At 39.3% G+C, this 17,085-nt stretch overlaps 1 protein-coding gene across 13 annotated transcripts in view; it reads right to left on the reverse strand.

The window, feature by feature from the left end:
• The window catches only part of LRRC7 (leucine rich repeat containing 7), a 345,675-nt gene that overhangs the window by 144,349 nt on the left and 184,241 nt on the right, over window positions 1–17,085 (reverse strand). The window lies entirely within an intron of this gene.

Consider the following 17,085-nt stretch of genomic DNA (forward strand, 5'->3'; position numbering starts at 1 on the left):
GGTCATGCATCAAACCTGGGATCACTTGCAGCTGAACTCTTGGCAGCCTTGCTCAACCAATCCTGTTGCATAGTTATTGAATACATGTTTTCCTGGTTTTACATTGTTTCTGATATAGTTGAGAGGTTATCTTCTCAGTACCTGGTAACATTATTTTCCTAAATGCTTAAATCAAGTAACCTCTCTTATACACCAACTAAAAACAAAACCTTGAAAAAACTATTTCATTTCCAAACATTTATGTGCATCTGCTACCAAGTTATCACCAGCTCCTTATTCTGGAATCCCAGATACTGGGCTGGTGATTGGTGCAGAATATACCACAGGCTGGGGGAGTGTGCATCTCCCCTTGCTTGCAGAGCCCTTTCACTGTAAGAGACTTTTGTATATTTAGCTATTTTGCAGGTACAGGCAGTAAGGAATAAGCATGAGTCCTTGACATTTTTTCAAGTATAAGATTGGGCGCACAGTGGAATGTGCTTTGAATGTTGCTCTATAAAAGACTTTAATTATTGTAAGATTCAGCAGTCAAAGGTAAATGTATTAGCATAATCATGTAATCACAGAATAATCAAAATGTAAGGCTGGAAGGGTCCTTGAAAGATCATCCAGTACTATCCCCTGTGCTGAGGCAAGACCAAGGATACCTAGATCATCCCAATGGGAGTTTATCTAACCTTTTCATAAAAGTGATTGAGATAGCACTTGTAAGCCTACTTCTTTGCTTAACTATCCTTTATAGTTTTTCCTAATACCTAACCTACATCTCCCTTGCTTCAGATTAAGCCCATTACTTCTTCTTGTCATTTGAAAACTTATCAGGTATCCCCTCACTCTTCTTTTCTCAAGACAAAATGTGCCCAGTTTATTTTTTTAACCTTTCTTCAGAGGTCTAGTTTTCCTAAGCCTTTTATCATTTGCATTGTTCTCCTCTGGACTCTCTCCAGTTTGTCCACATCTTTTTAAAAGGTGGTGCCCACAAATGGACACATTAAAGTCTCACAGTGACAAACAGAGCGGAACAATACCTCACCTGTATTACATACAACACTCCTATTAATAAAGCCCAGAATTATTTTAGCCTTTTTCACAACTGCATCATGCTGTTAACTCGTACTCAATTTGTGAACCACTATAAGCCCCAGGTCCTTTTTCAGCAGTACTACTGCTTAGTCAGTTTTTCCCTATTTTGTATTCGTGCATTTGATTTTTCCTTCCTAAGTGTGGCACCTTCCACTTGTCTTAACTGATGTTAATTTCAGAACAATTCTCCAATTTATCAAGGTTGTTTTCAATTTTAATCCTGACCTCTAAAGTGCTTCCAACCCTTCACTGTTTGGTGTCATCCACAAATTTTATAAGGCTACTCTCCACCCTATTATCTAAGCCATTAATGAAAATATTGAACACTACTGGACCCAAACCAACAGGACCTCCAATTAGATATGTTCTCCCATTTTGATAGGAAACCTTTTCTAATTACTTGAGTAACTTTCAACCAGTTTTTCACCCACTGCATAATAATTTCATCTAGACCACATTTCCCTAGTTTGCTTATGAGAAGGTCATATGGACCCATATCAAAAGCTTTACTAAAATCAAAACAGCTCACACCTACTGCTTCCCCCTATCCACTATGCCAGTAACCATGTCAAAGGAGGAAACAAGGTTGGTTTGGTATGATTTGTTCTTAACAAATTCACCCTGGGTAGTATTATTAAAACCTTATTATCCTTTAGGTGCTTACAAATTGGTTGTTTAATAATTTGTTCCAGTATCTTTCCAGATATCAAAGTTAGGCTGACTGGTCTATAATTCTCCAGGTCCTCTTTGTTCCTCTTTTTAAAGATAGGTACTATGTTTCTCCTCCTCCCATCCTCTGGGACCTCACTCGTCCTCCATGAATTCTCAAACTTAATTGCTAATGGTTCCAAGATTGCTTCAGCTAGTTCCTTAAATATTGTATGATGAATTTTATCAGGCTCTGCCAAATTGAATACATCTAACTTATTTAAATGTTCTTTAACCTGTTCTCTCCCTGTTTTGGCTTGCGTTCTTTCCCTTTGTCTTCTCAATTTATCTTTTTAGTGAAGACTGAAGCACAACCCAGCTGCCCAGTGTCTGCCTTTTTGATGTCACTCATTATTAACTATGCTTCCTCACTAAGTAAAGGACCTGCACTTTCCTTCATCTTTCCTAACGAATTTATAGAACCTCTTTTTGTTGGTCTTTGTCTCTTGCTAAGAGAAACTCATTTTATACCTTTGCATTTCTGATTTTGTCCCTACATGCCCGTGCAATTCTTTTGTATTCCTCATTAGCAATTTTGCTGTGTTTCCACTACTTATAGAATTCCTTTTTTATTTTCATGTCACTAAAGAGCTCCTGATGGTGCCATATTGGCCTTTTAATATCTTTCTTAAGATTATTTTAAAAAATCTTTTTGATTTGTACCATGTATAGCCGTGAATCAATTTACTATATCCAATCTAACTCTGAAATGAAGTCAAAAGATAATAGATCATGGTTCTGGCTCCTCCCCCACAAGCAAAAATCTAAATTTTCTGGAAGAAACAAGGTGGGTAAGGTAATACCTTTTAGTGGACAAACTTCTGGTGGAAGGGACAAGCTTTTGAACTTCAGAGTTCTCTCTTTAGATCTCCTATATAAGGCTTAGGCATAGGTATTTTTAGTAAAAGTCATGGACAGGTCATGAGCAATAAACAAAAATTCACGGCCTGTGACCTGTCCAAGACTTTTACTATAAATACCCGACTAAATCTTAGCTGCTCTGGGACTCTCAGCTGCTGCTCTGGGGGGAGCCCAATGGCTGGCCATTGCTCCGGTGGCACAGTCTGACTATCCCAAGCTGCCCACTGCTCTGAGGCCACCTGGGACCACTGCTCCAATGGCCTCCGGGATCACCGCTGCCCCCAGAACCACTGCTGATCCGGCAGCCCACCTACGGTCATCCCAGCAGCAGCCAGTGCAGCTGGCCCTGGGCTGCCCCAGCAGATGGTCCCAGGGCTAGCTGGTTGGGTGGTCCTGGGGTCAGCTGCACCGGCCACTGCAGCTGCGGAAGTCATAGAGGTTCCGGAAAGTTCGTGACACACTCACATCCTTACTTATATATTTTCTGTGTCAGTTAATGTAGTTTGTGCATCTAAAACCACTATACGTGATCCAGTGGAAAGTGAGAAATAGTAGTAAATTGTATTGACATGTCCTTGTTGAATGTAATTATTCAGCAGGAACCATCCTGAATCAATTAATCACACTATAAGTCATCTTTAATTATGCAGTGGTCCAACACTCAAAAGTCAGTCACATTTTTTACAGTTAATAACTATTACCCATTTTGTTTATGATTGCTGAATTACTGTATTTTAACTTAAACGAATTAAATAAATCGGACATCTTTCTTAATTAGCAACAAACTGAAAATTAGAGATGCTTAAATAGCAAAACATAAGCCATCCTTGTTTTGATAGCTATGAATATAACTGTACACCCAGGGCCAGATCCTGGCATTGCTCAAGTAGCTGTGCATTGCTGAACACATTCTAGTCCTCTGGAAGCTCCCTGTGGATAGGAAAAGCTTTCAGTGGCAGAGAACCACCGTTGACACTGCTATACCTTCCTCTCTGCTAGCCTCAAGTGTAGGGGGCATAACCAAGGAAAAGGGGCACAGTCGGGGCATACCAGCATCCTGATGATCTCTGACTGCCAGAATGGCTATATGGGGCCATGGGCTCTAATTTACACTAAGGCCCAGCCCAGCCATAACTTCAGGGTAGCTTAAAGGTAGTTTAAAGCACCTTTGGCATAAAACAGATTTGAGGGGGCCAAGTGCAGTTTGGATGAAATAGAGAACTGGGCCCATAATTTTAAATTATGGTTAATGAACATTATTTTGTGCCATTTGTTTTTTAACCTAACAAACTCCATCTCTGCACTTTAACTTAATTAAAAAGATTGTGAGAATTAAATAAATATACAAATGCAGTACACAGTATAAATTGTCATTTTGAACAGTTACTGACTGAATTTTTGCAGCATTATATTGCAAGCATGCTTACAGTGATGAATTTTTACCTACATGTTAGTTATAGTTCTTTGTTATGCACATAACAGAACAAAATAATGATGAATACAACCATCTTGCTTTCCAACTAAAAAGATATAGAAAGAAGATTTCCACTTTAGATCATGCTTTTCTTACTCAAGGTACACTTAAAACACTTTACAATCATAAGCTAGGTGGTAGAAAAGTAACTACGTAGGCATTCAGCAATTTCTCACTGGCACTTAGCAATTCATTTTACTGAGAGATGGAATACTGGCCAGAAAATTAAGGTTCACACTGCACATTGTGAAGCTTCTACTTGGACAGCCATCAGATATTGACGCAAAATATTTTAGTTTGATGTCTTATGCAGAGAGACAAATTCTGCCAGTGGATGGGTCTTGCTCCAGGGGTAGAATTTATATATTAATATCCTGGCATGTGTGCAGTGCCATTCATTCAAGGATCTCAATGTACTTTACTTAAGCCTCTCAAAGTCCTACAAAATTATTTTTACTTGAGGAACATCCTGGTTCATGGCTGATGGAAAACAGTCATGTGACACTTTATATTAGTAAATTTATATTGATTATTTCAGGGAACTCTGGAGTAATGTTATCCAGTCAGATCATACATGCATCTTAACTGGCTACAATGAGTTAAACTGATCTATTATCCTCTTCCCTAGAGTTAAATATGTTTTTCTGGACCTCTAATAATAGTTTTAGAATGCTAGTTTTAGTGGGAAAAAATGTGGCACTTGTGAAATTCACAGCTGTGAGATTTGTAAAGATGTCTAAATAAAGGCATGCAGAATATATGTAAAAATATATACATAGACATACACAAGCCTCTGGATGAAAACAAAAGGGAAAAAAAGTGGTGACCATGTTAGGGGATCTACTATGGACCACCAAATCAAGAGGAGAGGGCAGATAAGGCATTTCTAGAACAACAGAAATAGCCAAAACACAAGACATGGTAGTCATGGGGAACTTTAACTAGCCAGATATATTGGAAAAGTAATACAGTAAAACACAAAATGTCAAAAAAATATTCTTGGAATGTGCTGGGGACTTCTTGTTTCAGAAATAACTGGCAGGGCAACTATTTTAAACTTGATTCTGACCAAGAGGGAGGACTTGGTTGTAAATCTGAAGGTGGCAAGCAAGTTGAGTGAAAAAGGAGAACAAAGAGGATTCAGGGACTTATAGATTCAGTCAGCCTAACTTCAATACTTGGAAAGATACCCAAACAAATTATTAAACAATCAGTTTGTAAGCACCTAGAAGATAATATGGTGATAAGTAATAATCAGTATGGATCTGTTAAGAACTCATGCCAAACCAACCTAATTTCCTTTTTTGACAGAGTTACTGGCTGAGTGGTTAGGGAGGAAGCAGTAGACATGACCTATGTTTATTTTGGTAAGGCTTATGACACAGTGCCATATGACATTTTTATGAGTGGTGTGGTCTAGATGAAATTGCTATAAGGTGGATAAAAAACTTGGTTGGCTGTCAAGCTGGAAGGATATATCTAGTGAAGTCCTGCAAGGGTCTGTCCTGGGTCCAGTATTATTCAATATTTTCATTAATGACTTGGATAATGGGGTGGAGAGTAGGCTCATGAAATTTGTGGATGAAGTCAAACAAGCACTTTGGAAGATAGGATTAGAATTCAAAAGAACCTTGATAAATTGGAGAATTGGTCTGAAATTTACATCAGTCAAGACAAGTGGAAAGTGCTACATATAGGAAGGAAAAATCAAATACACAAATACAAAATGGGGAATAACTGAGTAGGCAGTAGTACTGCCGAAAGGAATCTGGGAAGTTATAGGGGATCACAAACTGAATGAGTCAGTGTGATACAATTGTGAAAAAGGTTCATATTATTCTGGGGTATATTAACAGAAATGTTGCATGTAAGACAGGTAAGGTAAATGTTCCATTCCACTCGTCACTGGTGAGGCCTCTGATGGAATTTTGTGTCCAGTTTTGGATGCTCCGCTTTAAAAAAGATGTGGACAAATTGGAAATCATCCTGAGGAGAGCAACACAAATGAGGTCAGGTTTCTAAACCTTTTATATGAGGAAAGGTAAAAACAAAAAAACAAACTCACACACAAAAAAACCCTGGGTATGCTTAATCTTGAGAAAAGAAGACTGTGGGATGATCTGACAAAGAGTCTTCAAATATGCTACAGGTTATTATAAAGAGGACGAGAAGTAATAGGCTCAATCTTCAGCAAGGGAGATTTTGGTTAAATAGTAGGAAAAACTTTCTAACTAGAAGGATAACTAAGCACTGGAATAGGATGCCAAAGGAGGTTGTGGAATCCCCATCTTTGGAAGTTTTAAAGAACAGGTTGATAAACACCTATCAGGGATGGCCAAGGTATCATTTGGTCCTGCCTCTGTGCAGGGGGATGAACTAGATGACATCTCAAGGTCCCGTTCAAGGTCTACTTTTCTATAAGTTACAGCTTCTTGGTCTATATTTGGCCAATGAAATTAACCTTTGCTTATTCTACCCATTTTACAGATGGAAAAACTGAGGCAGAAAGATTTTACATCACTTTCCCAGAGTGAGTAAGGGGATGATCTAGGTTTAGAAATGCCCTTTTTATGTGTGTGTGGGAGGGAACCATACCTCTGACAATACAGCTCTCCTTCCATGTGGCACTGTCAGCATGATTATGAGCCCACACCCTGCTGCAGCATTTGAATGCACAATTACTGGAACACAGGCAACACTGTTTTCTCCAAATATTTCAACAAAGATCACATTGGCTTCAACCAGTTCTGTTTAGCAGATGAAGTATTTCTCAAAACAGAATTTATTACTTATATTCTGTTAATATATTGTTAAATTGTAGTGCAATCTTGCAAGTAAATGGTAAGCTCTGCAATATGGATAAGCATACTGCTTTTGTAATTTTAGCCAAATTTTACACATGCAATAGCAAAAACATTAGGGGCTGATTCTCATTGACATCTACACCAGTGCTTCTCAAAGCTGGTCCGCCGCTCCTTCAGGGAAAGCCCCTGGTGGTCCGGGCCGGTTTGTTTATCTGCCGCATCTGCAGGTTCGTCCAATTGCGGCTCCCACTCGCCGCGGTTCGACACTCCAGGCCAGTGGGGGCTGTGGGAAGTGGCAGCCAGCATATCCCTCGGCCTGTGCTGCTTTCCGCAACACCCATTGGCCTGGGATGGTGAACCACAGCTAGTGGGAGCCGGGATCAGCTGAACCTGTAGACGCGACAGGTAAACAAACCGGCCTAGACCATCAGGGGCTTTCCCTGAACGAGTGGCATCCCGACTTTGAGAAGCACTGATCTACACTATTCTGATTTGGCAAGGTTTTACACCCATTTTGCATAGGTGTAAATGACTCCACAAGTAATAGGGCAGTGGAGAATCAAGCCTTCTATTTCCTCTCAGTAGATGCTGCCTAGCAATAACAAACAGGGTATACAACTATAACCCAACAAACACTCTCTAAAGAGTACGTGATATGTGCTTTGTAACCTGATTTGTTAGTTTTACCTTTACAGAATGAGCAAGTCTGAGAGACCTGTTTTTAGAATGCACATATAAGGGTTCAATTTTGCAGCCAGTGAGAGTTCTCCCATTTACTTCACTGGACAGCAGAACAGGGCTTAAGTTAGTACACTGAATTATTAACTATTATGAGAAAGTTTAGAGAGGTACTACTGAAAACCCAGGGACCAAGGTTTGGCAGAACAGACACACCTTGGAAAAGCTGAGTCTAAGTACTTGGCTCTCACCCACCAGCTACTTATCTAGGAAACAACAAAAACCCCTTTGATCCCTGTTTCTGTTTTTAACATACTCTCATGACAATCAGCACACTTGTAAAAATCCAGAAGCACTTCCAGAGCAAAACCCAAGACTACCATTGGGAATGGTGATGGCTTAAAATAAAATGAAGACACCATTGAAACTGGGGACCATGCATAAACTGTATATGCAGATAGTACTTTATATAGGTCACTGTTTCTATCTAAAAAGAACAAAATGTATACGTTCAGACTAGATTACTTATTTTAGTTGAAAGTCAAAAGAAAAACAAAGTTCAAATAGAAAATCTCATAAGAGAGCACAGAGTCTCTTTAGTAGGCTGCAGCAATTCTGCCTCTTAAAATGACTGAAAGTACGTCTGCACTGCACTTGGAGGTGTGACTGCAGCATGAGTAGATGTATCTGAGCAAGCTTTACTCTAGCTAGCTCAGGTACCAAGAACAGTGAAGACACAGTAGCATGAGATGCAGCAAAGGTACATACCCAAGTATATACCCAGACTCCCTGGAAGGTTTGTACTGGACTAGCCCATATTATAGCCTGTGCAGCTGTGGCTATACCGCTTTTGGTACCTAAAGCTAGCTAGTCTACTTTATCCTGCAATCATATCTCCAACTGCATTGTAGACATAGTCTATATTTCTGCAGACAGAAGTGTTCTTTGATACTTAAAGGTGCACTACACAGAAAACAAATGCAACAGTTACATAGCCATTGTGATGTAGTTACCTATGTACATAAAGAAATCATCTAGTTACATATCACGGAAACGTTACAATACCCATGTAAACAAATTTGCCAAATTTAATATACTGGTACTTTATCTTTTTTCATTAGTAATTTACATCTAAACCAACCTGATTTATATTAATACTATTGAACAAAAGGAATAGGCCCTCAGTCCTTATTCAGTACAAATTAATATCTTGGAGGGCCCAGAGGTCTTAGCCCTCCTGGAAAGGTTGAAAGTAGTAAATAATATTCTAGGAATTTTAGGGGCATCTAAAGCTACGAGACAGTCTAAAAAAATGCATTTTAAAAGATCTAAGGGACAGACTCTGCTACCCATGCAGTTAGAACTTCCTATTTTCTTTTTTCTTGCAAAAATAACACAAACAGAGTCTCACTGTGTAGGTCGGGGGGGAGTGGGGGAGAGAGTGTAAACAGAGATTTAAGGGGAATGGAGTGGTAATGGACTTTCAAGGTGATGTAAGGGAAGCCACTGAGGGGATTCCAAGACAGGAGTGAAATGGTCAGAGCAGTAGGAAAAGATTATTTTAGCAACAGCATTTAGGACTAGTCAATATATGACTATTAAGGCATGGATACAATAAGAATAGAGAGAGGAAGATGTAAATTTTAGAGATGTAAATGAAGTGACAGGATTTAGTGACAATCTGTGTATTACACTGGGGAGAAGTACAATAGTAATCCAAGATGGCACTGAGCTTGCAAGCATGGGTGACAGAAGACAGTGACATTACCATTCCAGTTACTTGACAGGGATTTGGAAACTCCCCATCAAATTTCTCTCCTATGGAAGTGTAGACAGTCTTTCCATCATTAACCTTCCCCAGGGTTTCAGCCGAGAGTAACTGGCAGAATCTTCAAAAGAATTCTATCTCCTAGTTACTACCTAATTTGTGGGCTACAGTGGCTGCTCACCAGCCCCTTTAATGGAGAGAAGATTGTGGGAACATTGGCCGTCATATGGCATAGCATGAATCCCCTGCTGACTCTGTACTAGACCTGTGGAGTGTATCTAGCTTCAGATTTGCACTCAGGAGCTATGGCTTTAAAAAAAAATCCTACAAGTCTCTGCCCAGTGGGACAGTGCCTCTAGCTCAGTTCAGCTAGTAGAGAGAACTGTTGAATAAGGGAAGGACCATTATATTCCATTAGGGAACAATTTTAAACATGTACAAAACTCGATAATCCCAAGCGACAGTTGGTGAGGAGACTGGACAAAGTTCCTGAACTTTGAGTGAGCCAGTCTACCTGAATGATGTGTGAGAGAGAGAGAGAGTTGGAAAAGCCATTTGCACAAAGGTGAGCACCGAAGAAATGCTGCCAAAGCACAAGTATATGGCATATATAACAGATATGCCTTTTCTACAAAAAAATATTTATATTGCAGTCACAAGCAAACAGTATGCTCAAAATCTCTCAGACATTCAGGGTATGAAGAAAATCAGGGTAAAAGAAATAGTTGGTCATGTAGGCCACAGCCATACGAAGTGCATCGTATAATTGTGAAATACATGTTGAAGGTTAAAAAGAACTCAAGTACAGTGTACATCGATGCAGCTGAGCTGCTGTAACGTGTCTGGTGAAGACATGCTATGCTGACAGAAGAGAGCTCTCCCATCGGCATAATTACTCCACCTTGGCAAGGAGTGGAAGCTATGTCAGTGGGAGAGCGTCTCCCATCAACATAGCACCGGTGCGGACAGCACAAAACTTGTGTTGCTCAGGAGGAGGCCTTTTTCACACCCCTGAGCGACATAAGTTAGATGGACTTAAGCGGTAGTGTAGACCTGTCCTTACACTTTTTAGCTTCCAATATAAAGAGATCAAGCAAGTATAACAATTTATTAGGTGGTTGTGTATTCTGTAGCCAAGTTTTCAAATGTAAGTCAATCACAATATTTAATCATGTATTATAATCTAAGCAGAGATTCATCAAGTGTTGCATGATTTTTATTTTGCTGATTGCTGTTAGAGATAATGAATAAAGCTCTTCAAAACAGAGTGAATTTTTCAAGATTGGAGGGAAACAGATGTAACCCCCTGTGCACCAAAGAGCCATGGAAGTTCTGTCTGTGTGGCTACTAACAGGGGATTTTGGGTAGCTGGGAGAACAACTTGGGGCTCAAGCCAGCTATGTCTTCTTTTACAGAGAGAATGTGGCAGTAGGGGTTGTGGTTATACGCCCTGCTACTGGGGATGGAAACAACTAAGAAAGCTCTTGTACAAGGTTTTAACCCAGATGAACCACAGTTTGTTCCACTGGGCCAAATTTTTAAGTCCTTAGTCTTTACACAAGCAAACTTACTATTAAAGTCGGAAGCCACAAATTACCCCATAACACTATGCTGAAGCATTGATTAAATACTGACTCAGAGGAAAGAGGACAGGAGTACTTGTGGCACCTTAAAGACTAACAAATTTATTTTAGCATGAGCTTTCGTGAGCTACCGCTCACTTCTTCGGATGCATAGAATGGAACACACAGACAGGAGATATTTATACTCCTGTCTGTGTGTTCCATTCTATGCATCCAAAGAAGTGAGCGGTAGCTCACGAAAGCTCATGCTAAAATAAATTTGTTAGGCTTTAAGGTGCCACAAGTACTCCTGTTCTTTTTGCAGATACAGACTAACACGGCTGCTACTCTGAAACCTGTCAGAGGAAAGAGGGTTACTTACCAAATAACTCAGATCTACTCTATGCACTGGGATTCAGTAGGTGATATACTCCTCAGAGAGTCCATGGTGAATTAATATCTCATTTATGAGGTATGCTCTGCTAGAAGTTCCCTATTTCAGTTGAAAAAAGTAAAACCAAGATCCCATAGATTCACAGTAGTTAAAAATCCCATACTGTTCTCATTAAAATCCAACTCAAGTAGCTGCTTACCAAAATTCCTTCTCCTGTTTCAATTGTCTACACAAAGGTGTAATAAATTAAGTTGAAAAAAATTACTGTAGAGTAAAATAAAATGTATACTGATTGAAAGTTGACTCATCATGTAATCAGTGACTGATTATGCAGTTATGGATGTTCACTGGCCTCATCAAAGAAGGGAGTTTTGAGGTGGTATTTGAATAAGGAAAGGGGAGTCACTTTTGGGATGAGATGAGGGACAGTATTCCAGACTTAATGGGGCTACCTGGAGAGGAGATTGGGAGAGAAATACAAGGAAGACAGTCAAACAGAAGACTTGAGAAAGCAAAGGCAGAAGGAACAAGAGGACTTGAGAACAGATATGTGCCACAGGCAGAGATGGAGTTGTGCAATATGATGAGGAATAAGATGTGAAGCGAGTAAAGAAGTTTGAGGTAGAGGGGGAGGAGAGGAGAGATGGTCAGAATGTCAGGAGAAAGAAATAATATTGCTACTACTATGCCAGTGAAGAGGCTTAGTTTATGAGCAGCATGTTGACCTAATTTTAAGAGGCGGAATATACTAAACCACTTCCATGTATCACATAAAACTACACCTCTACCCCGATATAACGCGACTTGATATTACATGAATTTGGATATAACACAGTAAAGCAGCGCTCCGGGGGGGGGGGGGGGGCTGCACACTCCGATGGCTCAAAGCAAGTTCGATATAACATGGTTTCACTTATAATGTGGTAAGATTTTTTGGCTCCCGAGGACAGCGTTATTTCAGGGTAGAGGTGTATCTCAGAAGAGGAGGCAAAGCCAGAGGAATCAATTCCGCATTATGACATGAAGTACAAATAACTGCTGGTGTCAGAATAATCACTGAAGCAAACAAAGATGGCATCTCAAGAAACACATACTCAGAGAACAGAAAGAGACCCTTTGATTTTTGGATCAGCTAAGTATTGAGACCAGTGATGATCTGACAAATCTAAGTACACAACAGACTTCTTAACATACTGCAGAGTAATTGGAAAGTAATTAGCTTAATTAACATCCTGGCTAAAAAGGTCCAAACAAAATCTAGATGGTCCATTACAGAGATGGAATCTATTCACAAGTTCAAATCCAAATCCAAACGTCAACATTAAGGAATGTTCACATTCTGGGTTTTATTAGGATTTAATGTACAGAACCAAAAATATCTCTAGGAGATCAAACCGACAAAAGAAGTTTTGCACAAAGTCCTTTAAAAATGTCATACATACCGCTGCAGACCTGATGTAAACATATCAAGCCTCACTAATAAGAGTCATAAGGAATTACTCAGTGCATTTAATTCCAAGTTGTGCTGGAAAAAGCTCTCAATGCTCTTTTAAAATTCCACCACCTAACTGAAAGGAAGGAAGGTTGGGATGATTTCCTTGCCTCTGAAATGTCAACTTCTTCTGTGTGTTCACTATATTGTTAAATCCCTGCCAGCAATTATATCCCTGGGACTCATGTAAGAGCAAAATTACGGATTCAGGAATGCACCAGACTGCATCAAATGTTATGTATTTAACTAAATAAAAACAAAACAAAAAAATCCAGGGCAAGGAAACCTTTCAATCCACCCTCAAGGTTTCAACTTTTACTTTCCACTTCCTCTGCCCACCTCACATGTTAAACAACATAAACACTCTGCTATGCTATTAATGTAAATAGGATGCCAGATCCTGGAATCCTGTTGGACAAAGTTAGCTTAAAGTCATCTTTGCTCTCCTCCAATCATAGGACAGATAGGGACCAGTTCATCCCAACTCCTAAAATGGAGCTGCGTCTAATTTATAAGAGAATTATTGGTCCAGAATATTGAAGTACAAGAAGTTCTGGACATGCCCCCTCTCCACATGCTTATTACTTCAGAAGTCAGAGTACCAGCATTAACTGGCTTTGTGTCAGGCTGGGATTCCCTTCCACAAGGGCATTTACTTTAGGACAGCTGTCTATTCCCTTTGCATCAGGTCTAGCCAGTATATTTATCAGGAGCAGAGTACCTCACCTTGAGAAAGCATTTTTTTTTTAATACTAGGAAAACGAATGAATACATTTGCCGGCCCCACTCCTTAGAAGCACATGGACCCCTACTACACAGGATTTATCACAGCTTAACAGGGAGCTATTTTGAGGACACCACTTAATAAATATTGGCAGCACATTACTGATCTAGTGCCAAAGTCTTCTAGAAGATGATTTATTAAATTCAGCTAGAGCTGATTTTTCAAGTAAATAGGTCATCAACCAGGATGAAAACATTTGTAGCTTCCAAAGATAGGAAACCAAGTAGAACCTTTATAATAAGCTAGGAAGAGATGTTAAAGGAATGGGCCTACATTTTAAATAATAGGAATGTAAGATTAGACTTCTGAATCCATATATAGACACCTAGGGGCAGATCCTCAGCAGGTATAATTTACCATAGCTCCACTGACTTCAATGACAATTTACACCAATTTAGGATTTTTCCTTTAATATGAGATTTTCAATAGTGCCTAAGTGACTTAAGAGCACAAGACCCATTAACTCCTATGGGACTTGTGCTTCTAAATCACTTAATTATAACAATTGTATTGCTCAATCCACATTTGTAAAGAGCAACTGAGTGTGCAATTACTCTGATTTCTGAGTATCTTCTAAACAAAATTATTGAAAAATTCCTGCAGAGATGTTACCAGAAAGATAGGAATGTGACTGCTTAAGGCTAAAGAAATGGGTAAAGTATGACATAATTTATTCCTAAAACATACGGCAAAATGTTTAAAATTCTCTTACAAAGACTCTGACATGTCTCAGAAAAGCAATATACAGAATTGCTACACTAAGGTGTAAGAAAAGATAGCTGAACTCTATTTGAAAATATATCAGTGGGATTCTTTTCTTTTCAGGCATGTTTCATATATTGCATGCAAATTCACAAATATGTATGTGTTTTTACCTATACCAAATAGATTAATAAAGTCAGCTAATAATTCCATTTTGTTATCTTATGCACAGTGTCTTTAAGATTTACACCTGAATTGTAATACTTATGGTATTTTACCATTAGGAGTTAGAAAGTTGGCAAGATAATAACTCAGAGTGCACTGCTTTCTCACCTCCCAAAAACAGTTTTTAGATGGAGGTTGTACAGGGTAATAAACTTTTTTTGCCTGCTGCAATCTGCAAACACAAGGTTTTTTCCCCCAAAGTAAAAATGAGTGAAAATTTGGAACTTTATACGGATTTACCCCTACCATTCTTAAAAGCATGATAGTGTGAAAATGGTACCTTCTTACTCAACTGATTTTCTCTCTGTGTGCATTCTTTCATCTATTTACTTTAGTGGCAAAAATATGTTTTGACCACTTTTTCACCTCTTAGCTTAACAAAAAGAACACAGCTAAAAAAGTATGAACTGGATTCTATTCCTTCTTGTGCATCACCAACAGATTTGTTTATTCATTTCTAAAAAGTTATACCATATAATACAAGTGTAATTTGGGTCATGGTTTTAAGTCAATGCAGTTGTACAGGTGTAACTCAGGGCTGTTTTGTCCCTGCAGAGCCTTTATTAGTGATGTTGCATGAGACAAAAACAACCCATTTTGACTCTTAGATTCCAAGTTGAGTTTACTTGCAAACTGAGCTGAGTTGATTTGGACATAGCTGTGAAGGCAAAAACATGGAATCCCACACCACCATTTTTACAGACAAGATCCACACATTAAGGACTATTATGGATTAGGCTTTAAAATGAGCTCTCTCAGATGATAAACTTTTTTGAATCAATTGTAGAAATAATAAACTGATCTTGACTTTGCAGATACTATTCTGGTCTGCAGCAACCGCATCAGAGAAGAAGGAATGACATCTTGTCAAAGGTAAGTTGATCCTTCATCTTATCTTTGTTTTTAAAAATTAAAGTTAATTAAAGTTATCAGAAAGGAGGCAAGATCATTTTTATGGCAGAAAAATAGTAGCGGAAACATTTTGCCTTACCTGGGTAGCTATATTGAAATGGATGTGTAAGATCCAAAGGAGGTATATAGAAGGCTATGAAAAGCAAGTAATATATTCCAGCAGCTACTGAAGATCTGGTGAATCAGAAAGACCAGTTTAAGGAATAATTTTAAAAATCACTTGTTGATAAAACATTATTGTTGTATTTCTATATGGAAGAGAGTTGTAGCATTGAAACAGATGAACAGAATAGACTTGATGCTTTTCATAGTAAATCTCTGCAGAGAATTTCTGTGGAGAGATGAAAATAAAATGATCCAAATAAGGACAAACCTGTCAGCAACCTCCAGCTCCTTCCCCAGCATAGAGCTTCATATATAAATGATGCACAAGAGATTTAAAAGGGGTCAAGTATAAGGATTTTCTCCCAATCTACAGAAGCTCTCCATAATAAAAAATATGGGCTGTAGTGACAGCTGGGGTCCCTGTATGCGCTGTAGCTGAGAATTTGTGGCTATATTATGCCCTGGCACAGCTTGCATTCTTCTCAGAGCTTCCTGGTGCACAGGAGAAGTTGGGTGCCTGCTGCTTTCATACTGGACGGCATAGTGCATCTAGACAGCTCCATGCGACAATATGGAATAGATGCAGGGTGATGGTCCCATTTCCTCTCTCTCTCCTCCCTGACTCCTTTTAAGGAGCAGTCCCTGATCTCTGTGGAACACAATGATTGCAGTTATGCTCCACTGCTGTACAGGTTCACAAGGCAAGGGGATTCTTTGTGTCCTTCACAGAGCAGCAGGACGTGATCTGGCCTCATGCTATGGATCCACATGGTGACATGTCTACTGGCTCCTTCCCTGGCCTATCCTTCACATTCATCTAAACTGTCCTATTTGCTGCTGCAGAGAGAAGCGAACTGTACAGAGTACAGCTCTGGCCCCAAAGAGATGTACAGTTCCCCTGTGTGATAGTTCCACTGCATTTCTTCTGCCTTTAGGACTCCCAACCCAACAAAGGAGTCTGGGGAGAAAGGGGCAATATTTTGTCCTAAAAATATTAATTATAATCAATTCTGTAACCAAGCATCACTGAATAAAACAGAATACATTGTCTCAGACACCTCTCCTGCATTCTTTCAACTAACAGGCAGCGGGACAATGGCAATGTTCTGTACAGTACAAACAATCTGAACTTTGTGATTCACATATCAAAGGGGTAGTCGTGTTAGTCTGGATCTGTAAAAGCAGCAAAGAGTCCTGTGGCACCTTATAGACTAACAGACCTTTGCTGCTTTTTGTGATTCACGTCCCTGTCTACAATCAAGTTGAAGGTTGCTGAAGGGACAGACCACACTGAAGTAGAGAATGACTTTAGTTCATGAACAGTGCTATATGGAAGAGTTTAACTGCTAAGACCATCTCACAATTGGAAATGAGCTGAATATTCCACCTAAACCAATCTAATTATCCTTCTAGAAACAACAAACAAGCTCACAGGAACACTAAATGCATACACAAAACAGCTAACATAGTGAGATTGGTTAACTAGTGGCCTTGAGTATTACAGTCCAGCATGTAATAATCTGTTGGGGCAGA

The sequence above is a fragment of the Mauremys reevesii genome, linkage group 8 (genome assembly GCF_016161935.1).
Source record: "Mauremys reevesii isolate NIE-2019 linkage group 8, ASM1616193v1, whole genome shotgun sequence".
In the NCBI taxonomy this organism is placed as follows: domain Eukaryota; kingdom Metazoa; phylum Chordata; order Testudines; family Geoemydidae; genus Mauremys; species Mauremys reevesii.